The following is a 15,857-nucleotide window of genomic DNA, read 5'->3' as shown; positions in this document are numbered from 1 at the left end:
CACTGACGAACCAATAAACTGTACAAAACACATTGACGAACGAATAAACTGTACAAAACACATTCACGAAGCAATCAACTGTACAAAACACATTGACGAACCAATAAACTGTACAAATCACATTGACGAACCAAAAAACTGTACAAAACACATTGACGAAGCAATAAACTGTACAAAACACATTGATCAACCAATAAACTGTACAAAACACATTGACGAACCAATAGACTATACAAAACACATTGACGTCCTAATAAACTGTACAAAACACATTGACGAACCAATAATCTGTACAAAACATATTGACGAACCAATAAACTGTACAAAACATATTAACGAACCAATAAATTGTACAAAGCACACTGACGAACCAATAAACTGTACAAAACACATTGTCGATCCAAACACTGTGCAAAACATATTGACGAACCAATAAACTGTACAAAACACACTGACGAACCAATAAATGGTACAAAACACACTGACGAACCAATAAATTGCACAAAACATATTGACGAACCAAAAAACTGTACAAAATACATTGACGAACCAATAAACTGTACGAAACACATTGACGAACCAATAAACTGTACACAACACATTGACGAACCAATAATCTGTACAAAACACATTGACGAACTAATAAACTGTACAAATCACATTGACGAACCAATAAACTGTACAAAACACATTGACGAACCAATAAACTGTACAAAACACATTGACGAACCAATAAACTGTACGAAACATATTGACGAACCAATAAACTGGACAAAATACACTGACGAACCAGTAAACTGTACAAAACACATTGACGAACCACTTTCCTAGAATACTCTTTTTTTATTCATTTTCAACTCCGACTGTTACACTTTTTACAAACTGGTATTCTTCAATGTTAACACTTTATATCCCTTTCTTTCGTTTGATTTGACGTTGCTTCCACCTCGTGGCGACGATACGTGCAGTCTGCTTCCATTTGAGTAGGAACACAGCTCACAGAGCATCTCTTTAGATAGGTGTCGTAACAACCTGCTTTAGCTCTCGGCTAGTTGTGGTGAGTGTGGGTGGAAACATTAAGATTGATATTTTGTCTGATGGGTGGTGAAAGTCATAAACGATCTGAATATATACGAGTATATATATATATATTCAATACGATTAGCAGCTTCAAACTTCATGTCGTATAATGGTTAACGCATAGTTTACTACGTAATTCTAAAATCAGTGCTTGTGACGAAAATAGCATACTCCGTGACTTTAGGGTTTCGATTTCTTGAGCTGACATATTGGTGAGTAAAACGTTTATTAGAATGTGAAAACATATATTTACAACCTTTCGAATAACGATTTTTTTGGCTGTAATTATAGTAAAGGCCTAAATCCAATAATGTTATCTAAACATCTTTGTTCGGTTACACCCGTAGGAACGACAGTTAACTGGAGTTAAGTCTGTTGTATTTCTTACACGTTAAATCTTCTAATGTGACCAACAGAAATATAATAAAATAAGGCTTTTGTTTGTTATAAACAGCAAGTTCGACTCGTAATCTGAGGGTCATGGGTTCGAACGCCGATCACACCTAACATGCTCGCCCTTTCAGCCGTGGGGCGTTATAATGGTACGATCAGTCTCACTATTTATTGGTAAAAGAATAGCTTAAGAGTTGGCGGTGGGTGGTGATGACTAGCTGTCTTCCCTTTAGTCATACACTGCTAATTAAGGGACGGCTATCGTAGATAGCCCTCGTGTAGCTTTGCGCGAAATAGAGGAAACAAACAAACTGCAAGTTGTTTATGGTGCAAGTGAAGTCAGGAAAAGAAATATCTGACTTTTGCTGTTTTACATTTATTGTTTATAAACTTGCCTTTCGGTTGGAAACTTTTCCATAAGAAACCATTTTCTATACAAACCATTCATTGTGCATGAAAGACGTTTTGACATCCGAAACGAATTTATCACATAGAGAGATATACTAAATAACATGATGAGAATATAGGTTTTATTTTGTTTCCTATTAAACTACTGGCTTCAGTTTTTACACTTCTGTAGCTGGTAATTTGTATAGTTTTGTGCTCTTCGATAGAAACAGAGAACTTTAAAACACCAAACTATCCTTTCTTACGTTACATATAAATAAAAACAAAAGCTCGTCATCAGAGGTTTTTATCTATAGAAGATTGAACAGAAGTCGGGCATCATTCCACCTAGTTTTCACCCTATTTTATCGAAGTATACACGTTCCACTTAAGAAACAAGACGGACACAGTTCATGTGAAATTCTAAGCTAATACGTTTCTCGTCTTGCTACTCGATACAATAACATGTAGGTGTGTATGAATAGCGACGCAGCTCAATAAACAAAGGGAAGATAGATAAACTGTAAAACGTGGTTCTATGTAAGTACCTAATTAAATACAATCCATTTAGCTCATAGCTAAATAGATTAACGAATACATGTAGAAAGATAGACAAAAAAATCTAGACATTGTCACAGATAAAGAGAAAAGCAGCAAAGTTAAATAAAAGCAGAAATAATAGAAGGCTTTTTTGATAGATAGATAGACAGAAAAAGATCGAAGTAGATAGATATACAAAAATAATTGTCACTTGGATCAGATTGAAGATGAAATAACGAAGTACAAATATAAATAATGCCTAGAAAGATAGGTAACTAGAGTAACAAATAGAGAAATATAAACAGATAGATAAAGAAATAAATACAAGTAAATAAGGAAGAAAAAATGGAGAACTAAAATATAATTATAAACAAATACAAATATAAACATGGGTAAATAAAGTGACAATAACAGAAAACTGGAAAAACAAATCCAAATAGATAAAGATTAATATAAACAAATAATTGAAACCATAATTACAGACAACTTAAAGAGACAAATGGAAGACGACTGTAGATATAAACACATAAACAAAAAGTACAAATAGAAAGGAAAATAAATACAGCTAAATACAAAGAATAGATAGAGAGACAAGCAGATACAGACAAACAATTACGTAAATCGAGATAAAGAAATATTGATACAATCAAATAATGAAAACATTGAGAACATAAAAGAAATTACTGACAAAAAATAAATAGTAAACAACGGACATCTAGAAAGAGTATTATAAGCAGATAAATAAAAATAGAGATAAATACATAAATAAATAACCAATTGAAAAATATAAACGGATAAATAAATCAAACATAACTGAATAAGAAGGTTCAGACAGACAATAAAAGAAAGAGATACAGACGAAAAAAAATAGATTAGTAAAGAGACAAGTTCAAGCACATCTAAAGAAGCTTAGATATAGTTTCATTTTACGATAATTAATAAAGCTTAAAGATGTGTCTTCTTTTATTTCATTAAAGATGGAAAAGCAAAAAGGAAATAAAACTAGTATGGTACTTAATTTTGTTAGGCATTTTTTTGTATATTAGAATTTGTGTAAAATATCGAAGGGTCGTCCACTGAAAAACTGTATGTAGCTAAATCGATACACACAAAGAATATCGCCAGGTATTAATCTTTTAAGAAATGCTACAGAGTAATGCAGTGAAGCACAGCGACCTCCCCCCCCCCCCGCCTGTCGTACGATATTCTCCGTCATTTTTCTTTTCCTATGGATTTGAAAAAAAATGCACATTTTATACACCATAAATTATATACACATTTTACACATCGTAAATAAAACCTTCACGTTTGAAATATCAGGAATGCACAGTTTGATTGTATAAAAAACTTTCTTTGTGTGTTATATACGTTAGTTATCACTTCCTCGTATGGGTCTGTTTGTTTTGAATTTCGCGCAAAGCTGCAGGAGATATATCTTTGCTAGCCGTCCCTAATTTAGAAGTGTAAGACTAGAAGGAAGGCAACTAGTCACCATCACCTACTACCAACTCTTAGGCTACTTTTTTACCAATGAATAGTGGGATTGGTAGAAACATAATAACGTCCCCGAGGCTGAAAGGGCGGCGAGCATGTTCTGTGTGACGGGGATTCGAACCCATGACCCTCAGATTGTGAGTCGAGCGCCATAATCCCATTCCAATGTCAGGCCTATATAGTTACTATAATAAGGCAGAAAGGATATTCCTAGAGGAGGCCCGGCATGGCCAGGTGGTTAAGGCACTCGACTCGTAGTCTGAGGGTCGGGGGTTCAAATCCCCCTCGCACCAAACATGCTCGCCCTTTCAGCTGTGGGGACGTTATAATGTGACGGTCAAGTCAATTATTCATTGGTAAAAGAGTATCGACCATCACTTTATAACACCCTCGAGACTTAAAGTTTAGTATTTTCGGTGACGGGAACTCCAACACGCAACCCACAGATGGGGATTTAAGCACCCTAACCATCGGGCCATGCTAGGTCTCTGAACTATTAAAATGTATTGTGTAAGTTCAACAGAACATTTATAAGTTCCAAATAACCTTTCAAAGTACTCTGTCTTAGAGTTAAAATTCTCGTCAGAGAATATAACTTAGGCCCAGCATGGCCAGATAGGTTAAGGCGTTCGACTCGTAACCTGATGGTCGGGGGTTCAAATCCCCCTCGCACCAAACATGCCTGCCCTTTCAGCTGTGGGGACGTTATAATGTGACGGTCAAGTCAATTATTCGTTGGTAAAAGAGTAGCTCAAGATTTGGCGGTGGGTGGTATTGACTAGCTAGCTGTCTTACCTCTAATCTTACACTGCTAAATTTGGAACAGCTAGCGCAGATAACAATCGTGCAGCTTTACGCGAAATTTAAAACCAAACCAAATATTTCTAGGAAAAGCCAAGTTTAGTTAACATTTTAAGAAGGTAAAGGATATTTCCTGATAAGAGTCAAGTATAATTATTATTGTAGATAGTATAAGATATTTGAGTGTATTTACTATTACAAAGTATTAATGAAACTTCTTGGAAACAACCACGTGTACGTCATCTTTAAGATAGTAAAAAAAAAATTCTAGAGATAACCACATTTGCTGACTCTTGTAAGGCAGTAACGAACTTAAGAGAAAGTGAGACACTGTGTAGTTAATGTTATTACACGATAATAGATGCTTCTTGTGTATAAATAACCAAGAGAACATACTGTCCTAATACAAAACGGATTTTTAAAGCCACAGTCGTATTTGGATATTAATGTAATATGGTAACAATTTCTTTTTAGATTGAAATATGATATTTTATTTTATCGTTTAAAACTATTCCATAATGACTCTCAAAACACTATTCTGGTGAAGAAATTTTTCACCATAGAGTTACTTGAGAAAATTGAGGCCAGCTCTTTTGAAAATTGAAGACACGAGTAGCTGCCTATACTACAAATATTTTGTCACAGTAGATAAGTCTCGAGAGAATCAAAAATAGATCATGTATAGCTTCTGCGTAATGTCAATGTTATTCAAATGTGTTTTGGGTCACTAGTTCGTGCGGACGTTGACCTTTTAGCTAAGCAGGAAGATCAAGCATTATTCCTTCTGCTTCTGTGCCCATTATTAGTGATTTGTATTAATTAGAGATCACGTCCTTTCTTCTCCAAAATTCTGGTTTTGACTAAGGTTAATAAAGTTAAGGTTTAGAACTTATTTCAATTAAATGCGAATTTTGTTTACACGACTTGTTTTTTTTTCTTATTTTTAGGACATTCAGCACATCATATTATAAAAACAATTATGAATATGTCTTCTGACTAAAACATCTACAAGAAAATATTCTAGTTTATTTTAAGTTCTGTACAACTTAACATAAAAAATGTTTCATTTTTGAATAAAGAGGAAATGTTATTAGTTGGTGAAGGAAATCGCTAAAACAGGAAAGAATATATTTATTTTCATTAAACAACTTCGTAATTTTGTAGGTAAATATCAATAGTATATCTGTTTATAGATATTGAAGCGTTTTCAATTTAGCTTGTTTATTCGTAGTTAAACACAAATCTACACAACAGGTTATTTGTGCTATCTGTGTATCGAAACCCGGTTTCTACTGGTAGAAGTTCGCAAACACACTGCTGTGCCACTGTGGGGCAGCAGTTTAGTAGTATATATAATGCAATATGGTCAGAAATTAAAACAAATAAATCTAAATTTTAAAGCACTTCCCGTCATGAAACCGGCAAACATAAATAAAAAAATATTAAGTTTTGCCAAAACACAAATTTAACTTCCTACAAATTAATGAAAACTGTTGATTCCCTTCATTTTTATTGAAAATCAAATACTGCATAAAGCAAACAGTTGTTTCTATATTAGGCAAAATCTTATATTCAGCCACGAGTTTAAAGACGTGATTCAATACTCGTTACGTTTTGAAAAGCAATTCCGGAAACAGCGATCGTAAAAAGGCCATGCTGTTGCCTCCAACACAACCGTATTTTTTTATGATGACACCAGAAGGTTTAAGGCACGTGTGCCTTGGCAAAAGAAAAGAGTAAAACTATTTGAGCTTCGATAAATCTCGAATGTGAGATATACGATTAAATGTGTTCTTCCTCACAGCAACTCAGTGACTTTGTCATAAAAAAGAAAATATGTGACTTGAGATGCCGTTTAAAGTTAAATCTGATATTAAGCAGTAAAACACGTCAACATGTGTTTCTGGGTGATAGGCATGTCTTTAGACGTGCTATAAATGGAACATATTGCGTAGTGAGCCAAGATATACTTAACTATGCGTAGTTAACTACCTGCGAACTCGGACTGGTTCTAGAAACATTGTTTAAAGTAATTGAATATGACAGCTTGATTCATTTATGTGTGAGAGTGTGACTAACAGTCCAGGTCTGTTTACACCTTCCCAACCCCTGTGGTTTAGCGGTACATCTCGTGCTTAGAACGCTAAAATCGGATTTCGATACCGTGGTGGATAGAGCACTGGTACATTATCTTGTAGCTGTATATGTGACAAGAAACAAACATACTTATAGCTGATAACCTTAGCCCATCTGGAAATACAGCTTGAATTAGTTGTGGATGGCTGTTCGATTAACTTATAGCTGATAACCTTACTCCATCCGGAAATACAGCTTGAATTAGTTGTGGATGACTGTTCGACTTACTTATAGCTGATAACCTTAGTCCATCCAGAATAACAGCTTGAATTAGTTGTGGATGGCTGTTCGATTTACTTATGGCTGATAACCTTAGTCCATCCAGAATAACAGCTTGAATTAGTTGTGGATGGCTGTTCGATTTACTTATAGCTGATAACCTTAGTCCATCCAGAATAACAGCTTGAATTAGTTGTGGATGGCTGTTCGATTTACTTATAGCTGATAACCTTAGTCCATCCAGAATAACAGCTTGAATTAGTTGTGGATGACTAATCGATTTACTTATAGCTGATAACCTTAGTCCATCCAGAATAACAGCTTGAATTAGTTGTGGATGACTGTTCGATTTACTTATAGCTGATAACCTTAGTCCATCCAGAATAACAGCTTGAATTAGTTGTGGATGACTGTTCGACTTACTTATAGCTGATAACCTTAGTCCATCCAGAATAACACCTTGAATTAGTTGTGGATGACTAATTGATTTACTTATAGCTGATAACCTTAGTCCATCCAGAATAACAGCTTGAATTAGTTGTGGATGACTAATTGATTTACTTATAGCTGGTAACTTTGTTCAATTTGGTATAACAGCTTGGGTTAGTTGTGGATGATACATAACAAATCTAAAAATTGTTTCTTTGCAGTAATGAACATTAAAAGTCCTGATCGTTCCAAAACAAACAAGTTCAGACATTGTTCTTCAAAAGGCAACAAAGAGTCTTGGCTGGATAATGAACTTTAGAAACAATTTGAAGTCTCTGCTTTAAAAATGTTTAAGATTGTAATATGTAGAAGAGTCAGTTTTAATAGTTGTCGTGATATAAAAAATGCTTAGTTTAGATATTAATTTTGTTTTCTTTGTTAAAAGGTATTTTGTGACTGTTAAGTTGCTTAGTTTCTTCTTTTTATTATATTGGAAATTGTGTCTGTAACTCATTAATGTCGAGAATATAGAGAGCAGACGATTTTGGTAATAAATATAAAACAGTATGAGATGAGGGAACACTAGTAGACACACAAGAGCAGACGCGAAAGTAAAGTTACGTGAAAAACTAGCAGTAGAAGAGAAAAAAGATAATAACAGTAGTTTATTTCGACAAAGAGAGTTCTAAGTTAATTGAACTAGACAAAGAGAGTTCTAAGTTAATTGAACTAGCCCAAGTAGACTTTGACAAATAAACAGACGATTTTTGGAAATACAAGAGAAGAAAACGGAGCAGACAAGTTTAAAAGTATATGATACAACCGTAATAACTTGATGATGAAGTAAGTGTACTTTATTAGGGTAGTTTGGCGATAGTAATAGGTAAGATAATTCGGTTTGTCAACTGAAATTCTAAAGTAATTGAATAAGCCCTAGTGAACATCTAACAAGAGGAAGAGAAATAAATATATTGTTTATGATATACCTGAAATCACTATAGTTTGAAAAATTTGTCATCCATTCGTTCAGTTAATTCCGAGTATATATATACTTATTATTTTGAAGGCAAGTGAAGTGTGTACTGTTAATTTATTGTTGAATTTATCACCAACAAGTCACAGACACCTATTGCAGAAGAATCCTAAGTCCAAAAACAACAATTATATATATTTATACTATTGAGAAGTATAAGTAAAAGCATTTTTATGCTGACAACTGAAGAAAATAATTAAATTAAATTTATATTTCGACAATGGTGGTTAAAGATCTACGATTAGTTTGAAAATGAAAATAATGAGAAATGTTTAGCCTCGTCTTAAAAACTCAACAAGTACGAATGGTTAATAGATAATCTTATCGTCAGTGGAAAATATACTATCATTTACCATTTAATGCAAAAACATGAGATATTTGTTTAAGTAAACTTTTAAAAACTCATAATAAGAGTGAAGTTTCAAAAACCCTAAAATAAATACATTTAGTTTTGGTTGTAAATATGACATTGTTAGCTTGTTATTGTTTGTTATTATGTGCATAGATGCCTAATGGACTATATGTGCCCACCGCCAGTATCTAAACGTGCTTTTTAGCATTATAAGCCCACAAACTTATCGCTAAACCATGGTCTGAGTGTCCTTACCATTTTCTACGGACCTGTGAATATTTAACTTTACTTTCAGAAGTGTGTGTCGAGTTTATGTTTCGGAGAGATCTTTCATTTAGTCCCTAAATCAAAAAAAAAATTTTTTTCTTTTTAATCCTGTTTAAATAGATGATCCACAGCAAATACAACAAAACTTACTATGTAATAATGACTTTTAAAAGCTTTTATTTGTAGTGAATTTCTGCCAATAGCACACCTGCGTATCCGTATTTTTTTCTTTTTAGGCTATATGCATGTTTGTTGGGATATGTATATACTTCAGCAATGAATACTTTCTCTAAACTTAGAGTATTATACTTTACACTAGAAACGTTGAAGGAATACACCGTTCCAGGAAACCTATCAACCTGTTGGAGAACCTTACCGGAAGTACAGAAACTGTGTTCTTTTACCTTAGAAGTTTAAAGCAAATAGCCACTCGTAATCCGAGGGTCGCGGGTTCGAATCCCGGTCGCACCAAACATGCTCACCCTCCCAGCTGTGGGGGCGTTATAATGTGACGGTCAATCCCACTATTCGTTGGTAAAAGAGTCGCCCAAGAGTTGGCGGTGGGTGGTGATGACTAGCTGCCTTCCCTCTAGTCTTACACTGCTAAATTAGGAACGGCTAGCGCAGATAGCCCTCGAGTAGCTTTGCGCGAAATTCTAAACAAACCCAACCCAACACTACAGGTTTAGTCGTTAGGCTTAATATTAAGCCGCCAAAGTTTAGTCATTAGGATTACTATTAAGACGCTAATGTTGAGTCGTTAGGCTTAATATTAAGATGTTAAAGTTTAGTTGTTACGCTTAATATTAAGATGTTAAGTTGTAGTTGTTAGGCTTAATATTTAGATTTTTAGAGGTTACCCATTAGGCTAACAGTTCATATTGTAACAGTCCCACTAATGATCGCACAGAGCCACACAGAACCCCAACAATTTAGCATTTTCAGAAATATCGCTAAAGAAATGCTGTTTTAATAATTAAATATTATTACGTATATTATTACGCAGGGCCATTTTTAGTAGAAATAGATCAACATTTTACAAACTGAACAACGTAACTCAGAAGTCTGTTTTTCATTAGTAGAGCTAACACATTATGTTATTAAAAATATTGCATGCCTAACATATCGTTAGAATTAAAAAGAATACAGAAACGAGAGATCAGTCCTGTAATTTGTTTTATTGTCATTTTAATATAATAATTGTATCGTACTCTTTATTACATGTAGCCCAGGAGTTGGTGGTGTGTATTTTGTTGACTGGCTGTCTTCCTTTCAATCTATAACTTAAAGATTAGGGGTAGTTAACACAAATGACCCTTGATCAGCTTTGTGCAAACATCTGAAAACAAGCAAACAAACGTACGTGTTGTAAAGATTGTATAACTCGAAGGATTCCACCATTTTGTTTCAGAAAGTAAATGAACCTGGAACGTGTTCTGTATCATCGGATTATCCCCAAGCAGTCGATGCTTTCGGTTCTCTATTGCGTGTTCCGTACGAAAATCCATGAGACCAAGTTTTGAAGCAAGCAAAGTTGAGCGCTGTAACTGCAGATAACAAACGCTACGTCATTCCGCTGATGTAAATACAATCACTCACAGTGTCCAATCGACCAGTCTAAATCCACGAAGAGTTAAGTCGACTGCTGTCCATTTATCAAATGTCCTTTTTCTCTCTCTTAATTGTGTAATGATTGGTTAAACTTCAAACTTAATGTTGTCTTATAATACCTAATTTTAATTGTTGAACTCAGTATCATAGAATGTAATCTTGTAAAAAACTGAAACTGACTCTGAAGCTGTTAAATATAGTGAAAATTTGTACAGACTTGCTGTCACGACACAGTTCTCATGTGGTGTTACTGGAAATTTCTAAAACATCGTTACGAAAGAAACAGTGAAACGAAAGACACAAAGATGTATCAGAAGATTTCAGTTTAATATTTAAGTATTGATAATATCTCAAGTGAAGAAAAATCCTGAAATCAAACAGAGAGAGTTTGTTTGTTTTGAAATTTCGCACAAAGCTATTTGAGGGTTATCTGTGCTAGCCGTCCCTAATTTACCAGTGTAAGACTAGAGGGAAGGCAGCTAGTCATCACCACCCACTGCCAACTCTTGGGCTACTCTTTTACCAAGGAATAGTGGGATTGACCGTCACATTATAACGCCCCCACGGCTGGGAGGGCGAGCATATTTTGTGCGACCGGGATTCGAACCCGCGACCCTCAGTATTACGAGTCGAACGCCTTAACCCACTTGGCCATGCCGGGCCGAAATAGTTAGTGACAAAACTAGATTTAATATTAAGCAAATAAAGATAATATTAAGAATAAGTGACCATACTAGATGCACTACTAAACAACTAACGACAGAATGAATGGTAGCGTTAAATTACCCGCTGTTCAAGAAGTTATATAAAACAATTTATGTGAAACAGTTGAAGTGAGAATCTATTAGAAGTTATGTGAAGCAAGAGATATACGGATTGTGTAATTTAACAGATACGCTGTATAAAATAGTTGGTGAAAGAAATTACGATTATGTAAAAAACAATTAGCGACACAACAATATATTATGCAAATTAGTTATTGTGTAAAGTTGTAAACCAACTGATAGTTGTGTTAAACAACAAGTTAATGAAACAGCGATTGTGTAAACTAATTGATAGTTGTGTTAATCAACTAATTAATGAAACAGCGATTGTGTAAACCAACTATTAGTTGTGTTAATCAACTCGAGAAAGAATTAAAAAGTTACTTGAAGGTGTTGATAAAAGTTGTGTTGGGGAATGACGCTGGTTCATTATTTCTGTAAAGAAATTGGTATAGATGGCGTTAGTGTGGGGAACTTTCTTGAATTGAATTGTTTGTTTGTTTTTCTTATAGCAAAGCCACATAGGACTATCTGCTCAGCCCACCGAGGGGAATCGAACCCCTGATTTTAGCGTTGTAAATCCTCTTGAATTGAAGGTACTCATAAATATGCCCTAGCTTACCCAGTAAGTAGCCCACTCTCGACGCCCAGCGAACAATGCTTACTGTTTAAGTTGATTAATTTCCGAATTCTACAATATATTTAGCCATCAGGTGTACAGTTCATCTTCTCAGTTTTTTTGTCGAATTCACTTCATTCTCCCTCACAGGGAACGCCGAGCTTGGTGAACTGTTCATTGTTACTGGAGAGAGTTAAATTAACTTTAAAAGTCTAGGAAACTCGAGTTCTTTCGAACTGTTTACCGTATTTTTTTTTTTCGATTTTGTTTTCGGAGTTTGGAAATTTAATAGAATCCTTTTTATTTTCCGTGATGCTTTGCGCTAACTTTTTCATCATGATTTACATTTGTATTAGTTATACAGAGTGGGCTGTATCCGTCAAAGTATTCCCGTTTCCTGTCCATCGGTACACAATAACAAAGATTTTCTGTAACTTTGCAGTGCATATTGCTTTAGCTTAGTATTAAGTGAGGCGAATGGTGGTACACTTTAGATTGCTAGGTGCTGTTTCAACATTTATTTATAACGTCTCAAAGATTATGCTGATCTCCTAAATCGTCATATGTTGATAATGAACAACAGAGATAAGCAAACCTTAATAAGATAGTGTCCACAGTGTGGGGAAAATTCCTCTTCTGACATTTGCAAAGCGAACCTAAAATATCTCTTTGTACACACTCGAAATAGAGTCTGTACAGAGATATTCTCAAGTATGTAATTACACAACACAACGGAGAGAAAACGTCACTTACTTTAACTTACTGCGGTCAAGTCTGTGTAATGTTATGTTTAACAGCTATGGAGAGAAAACGGTTATTAACTCTCAGAGCTAATAATGCATTATAGAAAGGAAACAGTTATTAACTTTCACAGGTAATAATGCATTATGGAGAGGAAACAGTTATTACCTTTCACAGGTAATAATAACATCGTCGTTACCAAAGTCAACGTTTTCCAAAGTGGGAGCAGCTGCCCCCGTGAGGGTCGTGAAGCTTTTCCTATGGGGCCGCCAAAAATGGTCCAAAATAGATATAAATATGCTGAATTAATTCTAATTCTAAAATAATAATAAGCCGAAAAAATTATGTTGAATTAATCTAACTGTCAAGTATGTCGAATGGAGATATCAAACACCATGCTAAAGTTATTGGTTGGGGGACCTCAAACGTTTTTATTCACATCAAGGGAGGCTCAGAGTAAAAGAGTTTTGGATCAAGTGACCTAGGCCATAGCTGTATTGTCTCCAGCTACACGAATTTTGTCTCAAAGGAAACAACACATTAACTTGTTTCTGTTACATAAATGGTACGGCATGGACAACTTGTTAAAGCACTCGACTCTTATCCTAAGGATCAAAGGTTCAGATCCCCCTTCACGCCATACAAGCTCGCCTTTTCAACTGTAGATTCATTATACTGTTTCAGTCACTCCTACTATTCGTTAGTAATTCACACTTATTGGGACTCAACTAAAGGTTTTCTTTTTCAATCGTTCCAGAATAGTCTTTTGACCTTCATAACAATTACAAATGATTTTCCATTGTGCTATTTTATTATCCAAGTAGGTGAAGGAGGCATTTCCGGATAGTTTAAACAGAGCACGTTTAATATAGCAGACGTCTTATAAAATCAAAATAACTATACTATAACTTGCCATAATTCATTTCTTATGGTAAAAGATGTCTTCTTTTCAGTTAGTTTGTCAGCCTTCACTTGCCATATTCGTTGCTGAAAATCACTTTGATCCGGATAGAACATTCAAAGTTAATTGAATCCTCATCATTGGCTATGCATCCTTCTTTGGTATTCTTCACAAATACAATAGCCGATGTTCAATAATTAGTACTCAGTTCTATTACTCTCTTTTCATTCATAGGTTCTATCTCTTTGAAAGGCCCAACCCATTTTACAAAATGAAATCGTCCAGCTAACTGATTTATTGGCGCTGCATCTATTATATTAATCTTACGAGAAATTTTATTTATTAGTTCGAATTCATAAGGTAAACTGGAGAAGATGTCTTGATATTACGTAAGCAAGTTTAGCATTTTTGACATCAGATTTTTTACATCTTTCCTTAAAGGTGACAACTTTGATGTTTTTCCTTCAATCTCATTAGACTTAATGACTCATCACTGTGGTATTGTCTTCTTGATATCCTAACAACAGCTGATCCGTCATATTTTCTGCTGTGTTCATATTTTCCACTTCTATAATAGTTCTCTCCTTTGTCCTATGTTCTTTTACAAAAGTCCTTATCTTTAAAAAATCTTTTGTCTGCAGTTATTTCCCCTGGTGAATCAGTGGTGAATTTACAGTGGACACATCAATAGCCCATTTTGTTTTTGTACTAAAACAAACAGAGAAACAAATGCAGCTTTTGGCAACATGTCATTTCAATTTCCTTACAGTTTCCTTCATTTAAACTGTTGTCACTGGGACTTCATGTTTTAACACTATTGAATTTGATGATCCCATAACTTCGGAATGGTGTCTTTATTCATTTATCCACATATTTAATAAAGGATTCTATTTTCACTGTCAACTGTTCCTTTAAAGATGTACACCTACTTTACTTCAGCCTATGTTTTATATTCCAGTCTGTTATGACATTGCTAAATTATTAATGTGCCAACTAATCCATAATTTTACGAGGTGTATCCGAGTAGCATAATTAAGTAAGCCCTTCCAACTCTTCTGCAATTTCATCTAAGTTCTCTTATTTCTTCCATACACTGTTCTGGAACTTTGCTGTGTATAGTTTCTGTTGCGACATTCTGAAGTTGCTTGATAAGGTGAATACCAATACTTGATAGTTGTTATGGTTATCCACTGGAAGATTACTTAATCTATTAAAAGCTGGTCTTTTAAGTGGACAACAAAATCGATGGCTTGTTGTTTATTACTTTACCTAAAAATTATATAAACCTGAGTTCGGTATAATTCCCGTGATTTTTCCCATCATAGTCTATTGGTTTCTTGATGGTTTAACGCTAAATTGACCAGATAAACTCTGATTTGGTATAGCCATAACTTGAACAATCCAGAGAAGTTTTTCATTAAAAAATGACATAGCAGTAATGATAGTAGGTGTAGGGCAAACAACATTCCATATCTTGTATTAGATAGTATTTTAGGTCAGAACCTTTGAGCTAATGCAGAAAGAAGAACGACAGCTTTGATCTTTACATTTAATATATGTTTACCAGATATTTTATTTTTTAACCTTATTGCTAATATTTTCTATTTTGCTTTCAACTTCATCGATAATATCATTTCAGTTTTATTATCCTTCAATTTGTCATTATATACTCTATGGTTTTTTTTGTCATTATATGCTCTATGATTTTTTGTCATTATATGCTCTATGGTTTTTGTCATTACATGCTCTATGGTTTTTTTGTCATTATATACTATATGTTTTTTGTCATTATATGGTCCATGGTTTTTTTGTCATTATATGCTCTATAGTTTTTTGTTATTATATGCTCTATGGTTTTTTATGTCCCTTTGAATTTCTTTAAACATGTTGTTCCAATCCCTCTATACGTTCTATATGGCTTCATTGATATTGTCTTTAATCAGTTTAATTTTTTATTTTAATTTTTCTTTAAATGATATGCTTCTTCAACTCCTCTTTCATTTTCCTGCCACGTCTATCCTGTTTTTCTGGCCTTTCTTTAATTCTCTGTCTCTTTTTTATTTATTTTTTCTTCTTACTTTTCTTTAAAT

At 34.2% G+C, this 15,857-nt stretch overlaps 1 pseudogene across 3 annotated transcripts in view; it reads left to right on the top strand.

Moving 5' to 3' along the window:
- Nucleotides 1-15,857, top strand: part of LOC143240550 (serine/threonine-protein kinase SBK1 pseudogene) — a 62,580-nt pseudogene that overhangs the window by 21,863 nt on the left and 24,860 nt on the right. Inside the window, exon 1 of one of the 3 annotated variants that reach the window (XR_013021814.1) lies at nt 944-1,057. The exons of 1 other annotated variant lie outside the window; for it this stretch is intronic. The product of XR_013021814.1 is annotated as a serine/threonine-protein kinase SBK1 pseudogene, transcript variant X2 (transcript). Of the gene's footprint in view, nt 1-943; nt 1,293-15,857 lie in introns of those variants that run through there. One more of the 3 variants, XR_013021813.1, reaches the window with a different exon arrangement.

The sequence above is a fragment of the Tachypleus tridentatus genome, chromosome 13 (genome assembly GCF_004210375.1).
Source record: "Tachypleus tridentatus isolate NWPU-2018 chromosome 13, ASM421037v1, whole genome shotgun sequence".
Taxonomy (NCBI): domain Eukaryota; kingdom Metazoa; phylum Arthropoda; class Merostomata; order Xiphosura; family Limulidae; genus Tachypleus; species Tachypleus tridentatus.
Note: the sequence above shows the minus strand (reverse complement) of the source record. Positions and strands in the feature narration are given on the sequence as shown.